This window comes from Eptatretus burgeri, chromosome 6 (genome assembly GCF_056783735.1).
Source record: "Eptatretus burgeri isolate ZD-2024b chromosome 6, Ebu_testis_v1, whole genome shotgun sequence".
Classification (NCBI taxonomy): Eukaryota; Metazoa; Chordata; class Myxini; order Myxiniformes; family Myxinidae; genus Eptatretus; species Eptatretus burgeri.
This window is the reverse complement of record NC_140966.1, coordinates 57,996,877-58,015,333: the sequence shown is the minus strand read 5'-3', so window position 1 is coordinate 58,015,333 and position 18,457 is coordinate 57,996,877. Positions and strand designations below refer to the sequence as shown.

At 42.3% G+C, this 18,457-nt stretch overlaps 2 long non-coding RNA genes across 8 annotated transcripts in view; one reads left to right on the top strand and one right to left on the bottom strand.

Annotated features, from left to right (window-relative positions):
• The window catches only part of LOC147024859 (uncharacterized), a 37,996-nt gene that overhangs the window by 3,992 nt on the left and 15,547 nt on the right, over positions 1 to 18,457 (top strand). Inside the window, exons 2-3 of one of the 2 annotated variants that reach the window (XR_015059244.1) lie at positions 5,988 to 6,100; positions 10,902 to 11,966. This is a non-coding gene — a long non-coding RNA (uncharacterized LOC147024859). Of the gene's footprint in view, positions 1 to 5,987; positions 6,101 to 10,901; positions 11,967 to 18,457 lie in introns of those variants that run through there. The other variant, XR_015059243.1, reaches the window with a different exon arrangement.
• The window catches only part of LOC147024860 (uncharacterized), a 116,953-nt gene that overhangs the window by 92,875 nt on the left and 5,621 nt on the right, over positions 1 to 18,457 (bottom strand). The window lies entirely within an intron of this gene.

Here is an 18,457-nt window from a genome sequence, read left to right as displayed (position 1 = left end):
ATAAGTCGAAACACGTCGAGGTAATGTTTAGCGTACCCGAAACTTATTTCTAACCTATGAGTAATGTGTTGTACTCACGTTACGCGATCGGTGACACACATCGACACACATTATTTGTAAGGTGCTCATAAGTCGAAACACGTCGAGGTAATGTTTAGCGTACCCGAAACTTATTTCTAACCTATGAGTAACGTATTGTAGGCACGTTACGCGATCGGTGACACACAGACACACGTTATTTGTAAGGTGCTCATAAGTCGAAACACGTCAAGGTAATGGTTAGCGTCAGTGTTCCAGACTTCCTGGTTTTATTTTATTTTATTTTTTTCTTCCTTCCTTCGGTATGATGGTGATTTTGACACTTCGATTTCTAGTGCGGTTATAATACAATATAATTAATAGGCTGCCACTCAACGATTTAAATCATAACCGCACTGTACACTGAACACCGTCATACCGAAGGAAAAAAAAAACCAGGAGTCTGGAACACTGACGCGAACCATTACCTTGACGTGTTTCGACTTATGAGTACCTTTCAAGTAACGTGTGTCGATGTGTGTCAACGATCGCATATCGTGCATACAACTTATTCCCATCGCATGTGGAGCATGTGTTATACGACAAGTACGTCGTAAAATTTTCAACATGTTTAAAATTACAAGACGTACTCCACTTAATACGACGTATGATAGCGTACTTTAGTGTTCTATTCACGCATACCAAACCTACCCATACCGTATTCGACGTGCGCCAGCGTTTGACGCATTTTTCAGAGGTCGGCATATGCTGGCAAGATCGCCAAGGTGTCACTGCGATGTTGACACTTCCATTTCTGCGGCGGTTATGATTTGAATCGTTGTGCGGCAGCCTTTTAATAGGCTACGCCACATCATCGTCGGCGATGCGTGCAGCGCGCTATGCCTAAGTTAGACTATCGTTGGGCATAGGTTGTGAAGGCCGACAACAGGTTCAGCATTCGTTGGTATAAGTTATCTATAACACAACGAAACGTTCTGTGTCCATTACTAATACGTTATGCAGAAAACCAAGTCGTTATGAATACGTCCGAATCTTTAAAAAAAAAAAAACATCGAAAGTTCAACGTAAGCCAGCGTTTTTCATACATTTTAATACGTTGCCATTGCTGGCTAAAACGTCAAGGTGTGACTGGGCCTTTACCTAGGGAACCACGGTCGAAAGGTTTCGAGGGGATTCTACGAAATATGCCTTATACAACATGTGCAAACAAAAGACAGACAGACAAACAGCATGCATGCAGACAGAGTATTTGGTGATGGCTCATGGACGAGAGGACCATGTCCAAAAGCACGAATATCATTCGTAACAAGCGGTGGTGTCCACAGGTTCAAACTCCTGCTCGAACGTGCTGCACGACAAGATGGTGGCGCGGTATTCTTCCTCCTTTAGTCACCGAGTGTGCGGATCCGTGCACTCTGACCTCGCGTAGGGTCGAAGATGGGCCTCAGCCGATCTCTCTCACGGTCCCGCACACAAATCTCGGCCTGGCCTGTTCTCCAGACGAGCCCCCAGTCGAGGTCCGAGTTCCACAGGCGGATCGGCAAACGTGACGTGCCGTTGGTGAGTAAGGACAGTCTGAAGGTCCGGCGTCTCCTTTCCGGCCTTCCCGCCTCGAAGCCCAACTCCCGCTTCGTCCTCAGTGCCTCTCTCGGTCGAATCACCGATGTGCAGGTCGGGTTAGCGTCTCTCCCAGCAGATCCAACACGGTGCCTCCTTCGTTCGCTCGCCTCGAAGCGACTCCGAGCACGCCTCGAGAACCCAGCCGTTCCTCACAGACAGCACTCCTTTGTTCGCTCGCTTCGAGACACGAGCACTCCTCTCAACCGCCTGCAGTTTTCAAACTGCCAAAACTGAACCTGTCCACGAGGTCCCATTTTCCGCTCGCTTCGAAACACGACCACACTTTGAGCACCACTATTTCCACATACTCATCTTTTGTTTCTGCTTTCTCTCGCTTCTCTCGGCGACTCTCTGACCAAAGGCTCTGCCCTTTCGCATCACTGCCTCTCCAGGCCACACCTCTCGCTCTTGGCCACTCCCCTCCCGTTCGTACAGGAGAGGAAGAAGAATCATCTCTTGTTTCACCACCGTATGAACATAAAAATACAGTCTTCTACACCTCCCGACACACATATCGTCCCTTTTCCCAAACAACATATCTATACATGAATTTAATGGGGGATCTGAGCTAATCCTATATTTAGTAGTCCCATTAAGGGCCATTTCCGTAACAATATGTGAGGCTACTAGTGTGCCAAATTTGGTGCTTTCTTCACAAAATGCACAATTGTTATGCTATATTTAGCGAAGTTGCCCCACTATCCTCGGTGTTCGAGTATGGTGAGCGTAATAAATGACACCGACGAACAGATAACAGATAAGGCCGAGCAGGAATCGACTCTGGAGGATCAGAACCACTACAGGCAGGTAATTGACCTCGTAGAACTTGAGATTCGATTCCCGGTTCTGATCAAGGGAATTTATTCAAACTGGGTAATCAATTCTTCCGCCCAAGCCTACAATAATACCACATAATAATCTTTAGTTGTTTTGTTTTTTTGTATCCATTGTCGAGGCTCATATGAGAGGTAACACAACGCAGAGCAAGGGGGGCATGAGACAAGAGGGGTGGGATAGGGAAGGACAAAACAGTGGGGGAACAGAGACATTAGGAGAACTGTGGAAGGGAGAGGGATAGAGTGGGGAACACAGGGTATACAAGATGGATATTACAGGGACTTTCAGGAAGGAAATCAGGGAATTTGAAGGAGGTGGGTTTGGAGCGGATTAACGGGGGCAGAAAAGATCGAGGATTTGCATGGGGAATGATAAGAATTGGTGGTGAACAGCTGTTTTGAAAGCCTGAAGGGAAGAATGGGATTGAAGAGAGTGTGGGAGTTCATTCCAAAGGTGGGGGAAAGAGGAATGAAAGAGTGAAGGTGGGCAGTGATTCGTGATTTTGGTAGTTTTACCAGAAGTGGATTGTTGGCGGATCTTGAGCGCCCTGGAGAAATATAGGGCGGACATATCGCAGACAGGGGGGGGGGGAAGGGGCGAGGGGAGACCAGAGAGGAGACGGTTGAAAACACAAAGACCACCAACCTGTCTGCGGTGAGAGGGTGAGACTCCCAAAAATTCAGTCTCATCGCAGGAGATACCAATGATCCAAAATGCCTTGGTTTCCACAGCGAGGTGAGAGGTGAAAAAGGTGAGAGGCAGGACTACCAGCCTAGAGGGGAGAGCAGTACTCCATCAGGCTGTGGCTGAAAGCTTTGTATGTAGTCAGGAGCTCAGGTTGGCCGAGGAAGGACTTTGTATGATGGAGGATTCCCAGTCGACGACTGGCTTTGGAGGCCAGGTTGGAAATCTGGCTTTCCCAGGAAAGATCATGGCAGATAGCAAGACCCAGAAGCTTGAGTGAAAGGACTTCTTCCTGAGGATTGTTGAGAAGGTAGATGTGGGGGGGGGGGGGGAGGATTTCGAAACGGTCCTTTCTGAGAGACATAGTGAGAGTGTGAGATTGGTCAGGATTGAAAGACATGTTCCATGTGTTGGACCAGTTTGTGGTTTTATCCAGATCTGCAGTGAGCGAAGAAACTGTGGCTTTCGGGTCTGATGGATGTCACGTGGTATGGCAGTGGGTGGAGTCATCAGCAAAGAGATAAAGAGGATTTTCCAGAGAGTCGGGTGTGACTGGGTAAGGTGGGTATAGAAAGCGATGGGTTTCGGACGCAAGATTTAGATGCAAACACCAAATTTAGTCATTCAGCCTTTTCATGTGTGGTGTCAGCAGTGTGGCCATTTGAGGTAAGGGAGGGGATGGAGGGGGAACATACACCAGGAACAGATTTGATTAGACGCCACCAGGATTTGGAGGAGGGAGAGAGGTTTGAGAGTTCAGACTTGAGATTAGAAAGAAGTTATTTTCTGTCTCTCCTGAGGGTAGACACACACTTGTTCCGAGCTTTGTGGAGGGAACTGAGATTGCCCTCAGTTGGGTTTGCTTTCCATGAGGCAAAGGCAAGTTGTTTCAGGACAACTGCCTCGTCACAAGCTTCAGTGAACCAAGGGCGGGAGGAAGGGTAGGACAACTGAAGACGAGAGGGGATAAATCTGTGCATGAGAGAGAGCAAATATCTTTGAAAGAATTCCCAGGAAATGGTCATGTTGGAGAAAGTAGCGATAGGAGACCAGTTGAGAAGTTTGATGGCTACTTGGAGACCCTGCCAGTCAGCCTGATTGAAATTCCAGACTCGACGGCGCTGAGGTGGTTCTCTAATAACAGCCCGAGAGATGTCTACTTTGACAAGCACATGGTCAGAAGAACCGATTGTAGCGGAGGAAGAACAGCAGATATTTTCAGGGAAATTTGTCAAAATCAGATCCAGAAGAGATGGAGCACCGTTACTTGAGATCTGGGTCGGGAAGTTGACCGATTGAGTCAGTCCCAATGAGTCGCAGAAGTCTTTTGCTGAAGTGCCATGGCAGGTGAGAGAGGTACCCACACCTAGCCAACTGGCATGATGACGATTGAAGTCACCACATATGAGGAAGAGAGAGTTTGGATGAGAAGATAAAAGTTGGTCCATGTTTTCGGAAAATGAGGTGGAAATGGAGTCATCACTGTTTGGTGGATGGTGCAGCGCACATATGAACACGAGGTGGGAGTGGAGGAGAAGCCATAGCCAGAGGTATTCATGGGGTGTGGGGAGTGAGGGCAGTGCATGGAGAGTGAGGAATAGAGTCTTTGATGAAGAGAGCAACTCCTCCACCAGGACAAAGCTCAGGTCTGTCATGCCGGAGGAGGGAGTAACCAGGGAGAGATACTTGAGAGTCAGAGACGTCTTGAGGGAGGAAAGTTTCTGTTAGGCAGATTGTGTCTGGTTTGTCAGTCACAACCTGTATGGAAAGATCTGTCAGGTTTGAGCGAAGGCCCCGAATATTTGAGGCCTACACTGTTAATGAAGAGGGAGGGGAGGAGGCTTTGGGTGCAGGGGAGCAGAGGGGAGGGGGAGGGTAGGACAAGAGAGGACTCGACGGCGGTAAGGAGAGTTGTTGAAAGAGTGTGCGGGGTTGCAGAAGAGCTCAGGGAGGGGGCCGGATGAGGAGGAAAAAGGTTCTGTGGTGCTGGGTTGAGGTGCAGTGGTGAGTAATAAGAGAGGGGGCAGAAGGCAGTTGAGGATTTGACGAGGTGATGTGATGAGATGGAGGAGAGAGGACAGGGGAAGGAGGCAGCTTTGTGGATGGGTGAGTGGGGGGATTTGAGGGAGAAATGTGAAGGGCGAGTTTTTGAGAAACGTGAGAGGGAAGCTTGGAGGGGAAAGAGTGTGATGGTTGCTTTGAGAGGGAGGGGTGAGAGGGGTAAATTGGCACTGAAGTTAGAAAAAAAAAACATGATGATTGAAGGAAAGTAGACATGCAGAACAGATTGTGGTTTTAAAAATTTTAGTTCAGAAATGTGACTGCGACTTGAGGGATGCAAGAAAGGCGATTTAAGAGAATGGAGAGAAGAAACGTTGTAACGGGTTTTTTTGACAAGGTATGAAGGAAAGGATGACTTGAGAGCAATCTGTTGAAATAGAAAAAGAGTTGTGAATTATGATACAGTAATGACAACCACTGTGTGAAAGATGAAGATGAAGCATTAAAAGAGATCGTTATTATTATTATTAATTTTTTTTTTTAATGAGATTATTTTTTGAGAGATTTTTTGATAGAGAGATTGTTCAGACCTCGAAAATTTTATGAGACAGCAAAATTAATGTATTCATTCCATAACGGTTTTATTTTGCCACAGCCAAGGTAGTTCATGGTTGAGAACAATAAGGGAAACATCCTGCCAAATGAACATGTAATATATGCTTCCCTGCTGAGATGTATAATTTGGCAGGATTTCACCCCCTTGATACCAAGGACCTGAAGACTCGGACTTTCGTCCTCCCGCACAGGTACTGGCAGCCCACACCCCATGATCCAGTGAATCCATGACTCTCCAGGCCCGACCCAGACGTCTATTGACCTCTGACTCACAGCCAGCAGAGACATGAATATCACTGCCAAGGTAAGTGAATCTCTCCATGACCTCAACATCCTCACCACAAACAGATACAGACAGGACAGCAGCATCCAAGATGTCATTGAAAGCCTGGATCTTAGTTTTGACCCAAGAAACCCGTAATCCCAGCAGCTCCGACTCCTCATTCAGCACCTCAAGGGCCCTCAAAAGGATATTTAAAGTCTCCGCAAAGATGACTGCATCATCTGCGAAATCAAGGTCCGAGGTCTTGACATTCCCAAACGATGCACCGCAGCTTGATCTTTCCGACATCCTCCCTAAAATCCAGTCCATACATGTGCTAAAAAGTGTGGGGGCCAGTATACACCCCTGACGAACTCCAGTAACAACTGGAAATAAGTCAGAGATGGTACCACCACACTTCACAGCACTCTCAGCACTGGTGCTTCCAGTCTTGGTCTATGGATGCAAGACTTGGACTCTGACCAAGGATCTGAGTTGGAGACTTAATTCCTTTGGTACCAGGTCTCTTCGGAGAATCCTTGGCTATCGCTGGTCAGATTTTGTGTCCAACGAGCGGTTGCTGAGAGAGAATCGGATGAGCTTTGTTACCTGCATGGTCCGTGAGCGTCAGTTGTGGCTGTATGGATATGTGGCTTGTTTTCCTGACGCTGATCCTGCTCACCAGATTCTCTCAGCGAGGGAGTCTCGTGAGTGGAGGAGGCCAATGGGCCGACCACGTGCCTCGTGGTTGCAGCAGGTTGACCAGCATCTCAAGGAGATGGGGATGGGCCTGGCATCTGCCTGTGGGAAGGCCAGACGGAGGCCCCTGGAGTACCAGCGGACAGTGGACGCAGCGATGCGCTGTTCTGGCACATGCTCCCATACCTGACCTGACCTGATACCAAGGTCTGGATAGGCCACTGCCCAACATGTATGCAAAGTTTGGTGGAGATTGACCCAGCCATTCTTTTTCTTTGATTTCCAGACATATACATACATTCTGTATATACATACAAACAAACATTCATACAGAGAATTGTCTTGTTTTACATTGTGATGGGCGGATACCTCCGAACCCGGCGTGTCTATAAAGAAGACCATGGATGCCATCGACAACACTTACCTCTGGCCAGATCTTCACACCCAGAGTCAGTTTATATTACTATACCTGTGAGATGAATGAAGTAGATGGGGAACCGTTTTGACGACTATGTGGCGCCTACTTAATTGGTCGAGCAAACCAACACCACGTACCGCTCCCTATGGGTTACCGTTGCAATTATATACTCGGACTAATCATCCCGGGAACGATACCCCAGATCAAACGCGAGTAGGATAAGTCAGGATATGGTATTAAACTTCCATAGATTATATTATAACACAAAGGATTGAGCGAGAAATGATGGGAGGAATGGTGGTTGGGAAAATTCAAATAAGAGGATGGCAGGAAGGATCATAGTTGGGGAATTCAAATGGGAGAAATGGCTGGAGAATTCAAAGGGGGGCAAAACAAGACATCTTCAAGTATCTATAGCACATATACATTCCCACTTGTCCCCGATGTGAGCAATCCTGCCTTTGGATGCCTTAAAACAATGACTCGGCACCTTTTACACAAATGGATCCAGACATCCAAAGGAAGGACACAGATAGTTTCGAAAGTGGGGTGAAGAGATAAGAGTTTCTTTGGCTGGAAGAGCATGAGGGTTCACTTAAGTAAATTACTCGGGCGAGATATGTTTTCAGGATCAGTCTCATCCAAGCAGGTATTCTTTGGCAATTGTTTTGCGCATTTGTTTGTGACATATTTTGTGGCCCTCTTCTACTCCAAAGTATTTGTATGATGCTTTGTTTTTTTAGTTCCTGTGTCATTGTATACTTCAAGGTATTTGTATGATGCTTTGTTTTTTTTGGTTTTATTTTGTCCACTCCTGTTGGTTTACCCTGTATGAATGTGTACCTGGCACACTTATTTAAGCCAAATTCCATTGAATGCCGTCACAGTACCAATTCACTAATTTTGGTTGATCTGCTAGTTTTTTTGTTATTTGTGTGTGAAGAGCTTTAAATCATATTGCCTACCTCTTTGGATGGTGTGTGCGTGTGTGTGTGTATGTGTGTGTGTGTGTGTGTGTGTGTGTGTGTGTGTGTGTGTGTGTGTGTGTGTGTGTGTGTGTGTGTGTGTGTGTGTGTGTGTGTGTGTGTGTGTGTGTGTGTGTGTGTGTGTGTGTTACTCTTTCAGGATATTACAATGCCTACAGATTTGCCTTTTAGCCGTCTTATGTGGGATTGATTCTTGATCAGCCTAAAAGTTGACAGACTGGTACTTCAATGAGTGCACCATAGAGTGTTATATGAAAGAGTGCTACGTCCAGGATATTGGATGGTCCGTCAAACTGAGGACACTTCCACTAACATTGGCTATTGCTGATGGAGGTTAAAGATCCCACGATGTCTTGCAACTTTGAGTCGTGCAAGTTTAAATCAGTACCCTGGCAAAATACCAAATTCCTGCCTCATTTACAAACTGCTGGGAAGGCAATGGCAAATGATGGGAAGACAACGACCAGAAACCAACTACTAATGGGAAAAACACAACGTTTTTAGACAATTTGACTAAAAAGAGAGGAACTGAAACAGAAAACAAGATTAGTCAAGGCAGCAGGAAAAACAATTGCACGAAGGGAAAGGTAAAAAAAAAATCCTGTCCACCTATGCCAGGAGTTTCAATTATAGGATGTGAGGAGCCTGAATTAATGTTGATAGTGAGAGGTATGATCTCGTTGCAGTAAACGAGACATGGCTTAATGAGCAGAGAAATTGGAGGACAGCATGAGAAGGTTACAAGATGTATAGGTATGATCAAAAAGATAAAATAGGAGTTTTGGCAATGTCAGTACAATATAGTATTGCATCAAGAGAAAGAGGTGACATAAAGGAGAGAATTCATATAGAAGAGTCTGTGTGGATGGATGTTGGAGATTGTAGGACGAGTATCGTACTTGTATTGCATGATCTTAATAATAAATGGCTCTTGCTATGAGGCTTCATGAAAAGTTAAGAACAGAGTGTGGCATGCCTATTCTGTGTGATTTTAATTTGCCATGGATTGAATGGATCCAGGAATCAGGGGAAGGACAGAGAGCACATGAGGAATTTATAGATCTATTCCATGATTGTTCTCTGCTGTTGTAGCATCCTTCAGTTTTCAGAAAGGCAGGCATCAATCTCTTCCCTCTCTTCACACTTTGATAAAATTACGAGCTGGTTCAACACTTGCAATAAATATGTCATTCAAGATCTTCACACGCAGAGTCGGTGTACCATATCTGTAAGACAAAAATATGTCATCCTGACAAAATTCACACTTTTGATGCAATACTGTGCTTTGCATTACGAGTGTGAGAAAGTGTATCTTTCCACTGTTCTTTTCATTCTGTTACATCCTGGTCCATTCTGTGTTTCAGCTCCTCCACGAGGCTCGACTGCATATTAAAAAAAATACCAGTTCACAGATAAGCCCAAGAGAGGGAGTGCAAAGTTACACCCCCCTTTTTTTTAGATCCTCGTGGAGGATCTCTTAAGTCTTACTCACGTTGTTGTTCTTCATCTTCTTCTTGTGGACTTTTTTGTTTCACAGCCTACAGTTTTCATCGAAACTTGGCATATATATGTAACAATACCCTGCGCAGACAGTAACCATCTCCAATTTTGAAAATTCCTCCTAGAAAAAAAGTTACGACGTCAAAATATCTCCGCTAATGAAAATCGCCTAAAAAATTATCTCCGAAACTAGGCAAGCTTTTTGAATTCTGTTTGTGGGAATCGAACAGGGCATAAGCAGAGATGAATTACCGCACATATGATACATCACTATGACGTCATATCAATTTTCATGACGTCATTCCTATTTTTTGACATTTTTTTGTTTCACAACCCAGAGTTTTCATCGGATCTTCGTGAAACTTGCCATGTATATGCAGAAAGCCCACGCGCAGGCAGTAACCATCTCCGATTTTGGAAATTCTTCCGAGAAAAAAGTTGACGTCATAATATCGCCGCTAATGGAAATCGCCTATACCATTATCTCCGAAACTAGGCAAGCTGTTTGAATTTTGTTTGCGGGAATCAAGCCGGGCATTAGCACAGATAATTTATCGCAAACCTGATACATCACAATGACGTCATATTCGTTTTTATGATATCATCATTAAGAGGACGAGGATCTTAGCTCATTTGAGCTTGTTATTTAAGAAAAGATTCAAGAATGTCGTTAAGGGGTGGGTGAGGTTGGAGAGAGTGAGGAAAGAGGGAGGGGGTGAGCAGGGAGGGGGGAGAGAGAGAGGAGGGAGGGGAGGGAGAGAATGGGGAGTGAGGAAGGGGGAGCTTGGATGGGAGAGCGAGGAAGGGGGGACAGCAATGAAGGTGAGGGGGAGAACGTCGCTTCACCACATGTCACTATACACTCTAGGAAGTGAGGGTGTGAGGAGGGGGTGGAGAAAAGAGCATGGGAGAGCAAGGAGGGTGAAGAAGGGAGGGGAAGGGGGTGTTTTTGGACTTGTGTTTGGGAGTGAGATTTGAAGTTGAAGGGAAAGAAAGGGGAGGGTGGAGGTTCTACTTGCATTTGAGAGGGGGGCTTGAGGGGATGCGGGGAGTGGGGGAAGATGGTCTCATCTGTCAGGATTGTACGAAATAGGGTACATTAGAACAGCACATTCATACAGGATAGCAAAACCACCCATCACTTTCAAACAGCATGTACAATTTTTAAAGAGATTATAACATGGGCTTCCCTTGAGGTATGTGACTCGAACTTCGGCTGCCACCCTGTTTACCATCACAGCTTCTGGATCTCTCCGAGGGGGAGGGCAGTCACACACCACCTGGAGTGCCAAAGAACAAACGAACACCCCTGCAACAGCTGGACCTGCCGCCAAGCCCAACCCTGCAGTCCAAACCTTGAAACCTGGCTCAACCTAGGAGACCCAAGAGCCCACTAGCTGCAATGCTTATAAATTACCCGGAGATGCCAATGTTTTGTGCCTTTATTCAATTTGACCACACGTTTTACAATGACAATGAAACAAGCCCAATCATTTCTCAACCTGACCCGAATCCAAAAATTCAAACTATAGAATCGAACCCAGCAGACCTGACTGCAAAAAAGTGCCCATCCACCCAACAAGCACACTCCAAGACACTCCGGGCTCAAAACACAACACATGAGACGTGATAACAAAATAAATCATTGTTATGTGAAACCAAAAGCACTTTCTAGGGATTTCCATGAACTCTGAGGATATGCCAACACATTATAATAGGAATTTTTTTTAAATCTGTTTTTAGATATAGTCAATAATTGGTGTGATCTCCTTTTGCCTTGAGAGCAACCTCAACTCCATTTGGGATTGATTCAATTAGTTTATGGATCATGTTTGAGTCAATTCTTTCCCAACAGTGTTATTATGCACTCCAGAGCATAGTCAGACTGCTCACGTAAATTTTATCTTCACCTCAAATGTATTCACCCTTCATTTATTCTGATAAGACAAAGTGTCAGTCAATAAAAACAATAATAAATTTAAGAATTATGGATACATATCTTAAATATTATGATAAATTCATGTTTGAAATCGTGATTTGAGAAAGCTTGGCATTGATTTAAGTAGACTTGGATTTTTGCACCACAATGTATAGGAGTTTGATCGTGTCCAGAACATGAGTAAAAATAAAATAACATCTGCGAGAAGGTGTGGAAAGATCTTTAGATAAATTGATAATTTGAGCAATTAATGATGGGTTTATATTTGATCAGCTTCATGATAAAATATATTAAAAATATATAAAAAGTGAGGATTAATGGAAATGGCACTCGTAAAGCGCATAGTTCTTGCCTTTTGCGTTTATTCTGAACAAAATACGATTGCTAACTGAACAAGCGACAATTATGGCCCACTGATATTATAGCTCATATACCTGTATCAGTCATGTACCCTATTATGCCACATAGTTTGTTTATATGGATTATGGATGTCAAAAATTTAATTATACACTTTTTATCAGGTCATATATCACATATATGAAGTCTCAAATTTTTCGGATAAGAATTTCATTTCAAACAATTATGGCTGGAATACCAAATCTCCGATGACGTCATCGTTATAATACCCGATGGGGAGTTGATGACATAATGCCAAGTTTCAATTTTTTTTAGTTGAGTGGTTTTGGAGAAAATTATGTCCAATTTTTTTCCTTAAATTCAATATGGCTGCACACCACGTGACCTTTGATGTCTGAGTTATCAATAAAATATTCTCCACGAGGAGTCCCTCCTATGTTGAAAGTTTTACGTCGACTGGACAAGCGATTGCAGAGAAAGCTAGTATTAAAGTGAAAATATATAGACGTGGACATACACAGATAGACAGACAGGGCATTACACTAGTATCACATCCTCTACGGGGCCAGACTAAAAAAGGAAAACCAAACTCACACTTTGGTCTCACTTTTAGAATCACATATCGGTAAAAGTAATAATAAATTCAAACGAAATTATTTCATAAATGAGATGCTCCTCCATCTAACATTGTACAAATGCCTTTCTTGGACAGCAGTATTCCTAAAATTTGGTGCAGTTTCAGGTTAAACAAGCAGAGCAGTGAGAACAACTACACACAGCACAGAACTTATCAACAGATAAAAACATTTGGTTGGACTTGCACAAATACAGGGAGGGACTGGTAGTAGATAAAAACAAATGTTATGTAAGGTCACAAAATAATGACAACAAATGGAATTTAGTAAGTACTGTACGATAAAGTGCTACAAACATTATTAATGAAGCCTTTTTTCTACATTTACTACAAATAAATACATTTTCTAAAAACTAGAATGGCACTCGGTGGAGCACATACCGCTGCCAGGTTGAACATTTTACGTTTTAAATCGCATGATGGGCCGGATCTGCATCCAGACCTCAAAGAAAATCTAATCTGCTTGTTGTCACCAACCCAACTCATCTACCAAGTTTTGTCGTAACTCGACTTTAACTTTTTGAAATATCATGATATACATGTATGTATGTTTTGATATATATATGTATATATATATATATATATATATATATATATATATATATATATATATATATATATATATATATATATATATATATATATATATATATATATATATATAGTGTTTGGCCCTATCTCTCAATTGTGAGAAATAACTTTAAAAATTATTGCATCCAGATCCTGAACTTCACCAAAATCTAATAATTTTGTCCTTGTCACACCCCCAACCTGTCCACCAAGTTTCGTCTGAATCTGGCCACAACTTTTTGAAATGAAAATGTATGTTGTTTTGGCCCTATTTCACAATTGTGAAGAATCACTTGGTCAATTAAAAAAAAACTCTCATATCCGAATCTGGATCTTGACCAAAATCTAATCAATTCATCCTTGTCACATACCCAACCAACCCACCAATTCGTCTGAATCTGTCCACAACTTTTTGAGATATCTTGCTAAAAGACAGAAAAACAGCGGTAACTCGAGGGGGAGCACTCGGTAGAGTGCAAAACCTCCGCCGCCAATACTGCTAGGTCACTCAAGTGAACCTGATATCCTATTCATTCAATTTGACGTCAACAGTGCTCACAGAGTTATAGTTTGCAACGTTCCCTTTTACATACTCAATTCATTCGTCATAACTAGATTCCTTGAGACAGAAATTGATTTTACGTGGGTATATCCACCTGAAGTTCCAAAATCAGCCACAATTATAATTTTGTCATGTTTTTTGTTGGAAATCACTTATAACATGTAGAAATGCAAAAAAAATAAAAATAAAAATAAAAATCGAAATTTTGTTGAAAATAAAGTTGCAAAAATATTTTTTTTCCTCTAAATTTTTTTTGGGGGGGGGTTGAAAATCACTTAAAATATGTAGAAATGCAAAAAAAATTTTTTTTAAAAATCAAATATTTTTTCAAAATGGCCGCCATAGCGGCCATATTGGATTTTGGGCAAAGTCCAAAATGTAATAGCATGATCCTTGGACCATACCTAATCCCCCCACCAAGTTTCGTCGAAATCCGTCGAGGAGTTTTTCCGTAATACTGTTCACAAACAAACAAACAAACAAACAAACAGAAAGGGGTGAAAACAGTCACCTCCGATCTTCGATGGCGGAGGTTAATAACATAACCTCCATCACATTTATTTGGTGGTTGCTTGGAGAGACAGTATAGCACATGAGAGATCTATTACTAGGATAGTTTCTTTGAATAACAGCTCGATTCAGAGGTAAATAAAATGAACGTCATGCTGGGAATGTACGTGTAATGGGTAAGGGAGGATGTACATGGTTTAAATGTATTGTTATTCAAGTAACTTACAGCATCCGTTTGTTACCCTCGCAGGAGGAGAGGATATTGCATTTGGGTCCGTTTGTTAGTTACTTGGTGAAAATTTTATTTTGCAAAGTATGTTTGTCTGTCCGTCTGCCTGTTTGTCACACGATTTTGGCCACAGTTTTCAAGCAATCGTTCTGAAATTGCTTGTGTATGTAGTTTGCTGGCCAAGGAAAGCAACGTTAAATTTTGGTGAAGATCCGAATTCGGATCCAGATCTGATAAATTTTTAGTGATTCTTCACCATTGAGAAATTGGGCCAAAAACGATATATAGCACAATTTATCAAAAGGTTATGGATGGACTCTGCAGAAGGTTTGTGGACGGGTTAGGAGTGACAAGTACGAATCGATTCAATGTTGGTGAACATTCGAATCCGGATCCAGATACGAGAATTTTTCAAGTCAATTTTCACCTTTGAGAAATGGGGTCAAAAACTATGTATAGCATGAGATATCAAAAGGTTGTGGATGAGTTAGGTGACAAGAACAAGCTGATTCGAATTTTGATTGAGGTCTGGATTCAAATCCGACCTATCAGTGTTCAGCCTGGCGGAGATATGTGCTCTACCAAATGTAAATTGTTCAGAGTAGTGGAGGAATGTGCTCCACTGAGTGCCGTTCAATTTTGTCAAATGTCACTATGAGTGATATTTCATTTGTTTGTTTGTCTGTCTGTTTGTTTGCTTGTCTGCACATAACTTTAGTGTTTTTCTCCACAACTGCTTGTCAGATTCAGACAACATATTCACCATAGGAGTGACTACTCATGCAGTCGCTCCCATAATTTTGACGTCATAGGAAACGTGGTGTGGCAGCCATGTTGGAAAACTGGGAAAAAAATTGGCACTCTGTCTCTCTGAAACTGCACCAAGGACAAAAATTGAATCTTGGGACACGGCAAGTACTCCTATTTGGGAATGAGTGCGATTTTTTTTATGACATCATACGTGCCTTCATGATGAGGTCATAATTGCATATGTAGAACACTACATATGATCAGTATGAAAAATTTTGAGGGTGATCTTGGAATAAAATGGTCCCCAGAAAAAAAAAAAAGCTGATGATGTCATCACTCACGTGATTCTGCAGCTATATTGTTTCAAAAAAAAAAAACCTTGCAAAATTTTCTTCTCTGAAGTGGCTGAACAGATTGAGGCAAAACTTTACACGTATGATCGCCTATCCATGAGGAACAAAACTTTCACACGTGTGATGTCATAGGTCACGTTGTTTGTCAGCAATGTTGGATTTACCATAAAACCTATAAAAATGTTATTCTCCAGAACGGCAAGACAGATCGAGGGGAAACTTCACACAAATGTTCCCCATGTCTTGTGTGCACAAGTTTTTTTTTTAAGGAATGATTGATAAGTCACATGGTTTGGCAGCAAAATTGGATTGAAGAAAAATATTATTAAATAATGTTTTCTCTGGAACCGCTTAATCAATCGAAATGAAACTTCACAATTATGATCTAGTGGTGATGGGGAATATACTTTTTAAATTTTAACTTCATCGGATACATGGTCTGGCAGCCATAATTATTTAATTTTTTGATTTTTTTTCTTCTTATTCTTATTTTTTGAATAAGGCTCACTTGGCTGTGCCTGGATTGGTTTGAGGGTAAAGGAGAAGCAGTTGAAATGTGATTCCTATCCAGGTTCCTCCTGATGACTTCATCTTTGGTTTTTTCTTGTTTGGGTTCCTTCTGATTAGTCCAATGCAGGACTGTACCTATTTGATCTTCCATTTGATTTGAATTGAATTTATTTTATTCCCATTCTAAGTTGAATTGAATAATAATAAAAACGTCATGGATCAGGGTCAGGTGTCCGATCAAAGCGGGGTTGCATCAAAGTAGGCCCTCTTGGTACCCGGTCATCACTGCCAGCAGTTATAAAGTGGCAGTTCTAGTTATGTCTCTTATTCATTACATAACACACCAGTCCACAAAAAACACACAAACTGCAGCACACAAAACTACACCAACACCACACAAAACAAGTCCTGGTGAGGGTCTGCAATCTCTGATTGCTCTTTTTCTTTTTACCATTTATATTAGGGGATTACACAGTCAGATACATCCTGGAAACCACCACAAAAAAAAAACATCAATGGATGGTTTTGATGGCATGGTATACCAATGACTGAAAGGATGGTCTAACTGGGGTAAACCTGGACATTCCCACACATGATCATCTTGCCAAGCTGAGTTACTCAACCATGCTCACTTTTCCTTGGTTTCAAATTTATTCCAGCTTTCACCAAAATATAATTCCTTTCAAATCTGGTCTGGATTCCAACCCATAATAGAATAGAAGCTCAAAGGTGTGTGTGTGTGTGTGTGTGTGTGTGTGTGTGTGTGTGTGTGTGTGTGTGTGTGTGTGTGTGTGTGTGTGTGTGTGTGTGTGTGTGTGTGTGTGTGTGTGTGTGTGCGCGCGCTGACGTCTTGAAGGGCTTTGGAAGAGGTTTCGTATCTTATCGTTTATGGATTTCTGATGAATCCATGGGGAATCCAAGACAAGTAAAATAAATTTTGCACAAGTATGTTACCATTGCACACTGCCCTTTGGAAAATGGTCCATATTAATGCCCTGCAGAGATTTTTGTCCTTTTTTTGTTCGTTTTACCTCTAAGTTACTCTGCCAGACGACCGGCGCCACCTTTACAACTTTTCTTTGAGCCGTCCTGCATATGCAATGTTCACTCCCCTAAGCAAGGTAGCAGAATGTGTAACATTGTGCGCTCGATCCATGCAGCTCGCTCAGAGCGCCAGACGTACATTGCAAAATAATCAGTATGTGCACATCAATGAACCCAACAAATGTTACATCATTAATCATTCGGAGTGGGAAATTGAACTTCATATTTTTAAAATTCTCATCTGGCACGTTTCATTTTAAGGGGCATGTAGGTATTTATGTGTGCATCAGTGGTGGTGGAAGTTAAATTAAGGAAATTGTTTGAGAAAATGAGGGGGGGGGGAGAGAGACAGAGAGGAGAGAGAGGAGGAGAGGGACAGAGACAGAGACAAAAGATGAAAAGAGACAGGGTGGAGATTGGATGGTGCTGGGATGTGAGGCAGACAAATGTAGCAGTGATGAGAGAGGGAAGGCAAAGCACGTTGAGAAAATATTGGTATAAATTGTGGGGATGGGAAGGGAAAACGTTTATGCATGGAGTATTCAGAAGTGTGGTGGGGTGGGGGGAGAGCAATACTTGAATCTTCGTCCTTCCCTCCATGACCCCTTTAATCTACGCTGATAGGACATCGTGATAGTACATTGGGTGTTCAAAAGTTCACGGGACTATATACAATGATCCAAGAAACACCAACGTTATTGTATTTTATCTTCCAATAAATAAGTAAATATTACTGAGTGAAGAAAACAATTCACTATCAATAGTATATACTTGTGTTTTGAAACAGAAAAGTTGGCGATTCATGGAGTATTGTATCTCGTTCCGAGTATTTTTTCAACTATTTACCTACCTAGGAAATGTGCTTTCACGAAATTGTGCAATCAAACTCTTGTATTATTTTTGTTTGGTCTTCAACGTGATGATAGGATTTTTTTTCAAAAGGTATATTATCCACATTCGTTTTCTCGCCATGATAAGTTATTGTTCCATCATTTTATTACAGTGTTGAGCAAATCAACAGATGCAAGCATGGGCATCGATTGCGTTTGAAAAGTGGGGGAGGGGGGTACATTGCATGTGCAGACCACGAAGCCCACTTCGTGCCGGCGTGGACACAGCAAGTCTACCCTTGCAAATTCTTGATTTTATACGCTCGTTGACATACTGCCTTCTGATCACACAAATCCCTTAAATTAATCTGACCATCTATCGACCATCTTTTTATCAAATGTAAGTAGACGGAGCGAAATTAATTAAACATTAATCATACACATTTCAAAGTTTCAAGTGTCATCAAAGAAATATATATATATATATATATATATATATATATATATA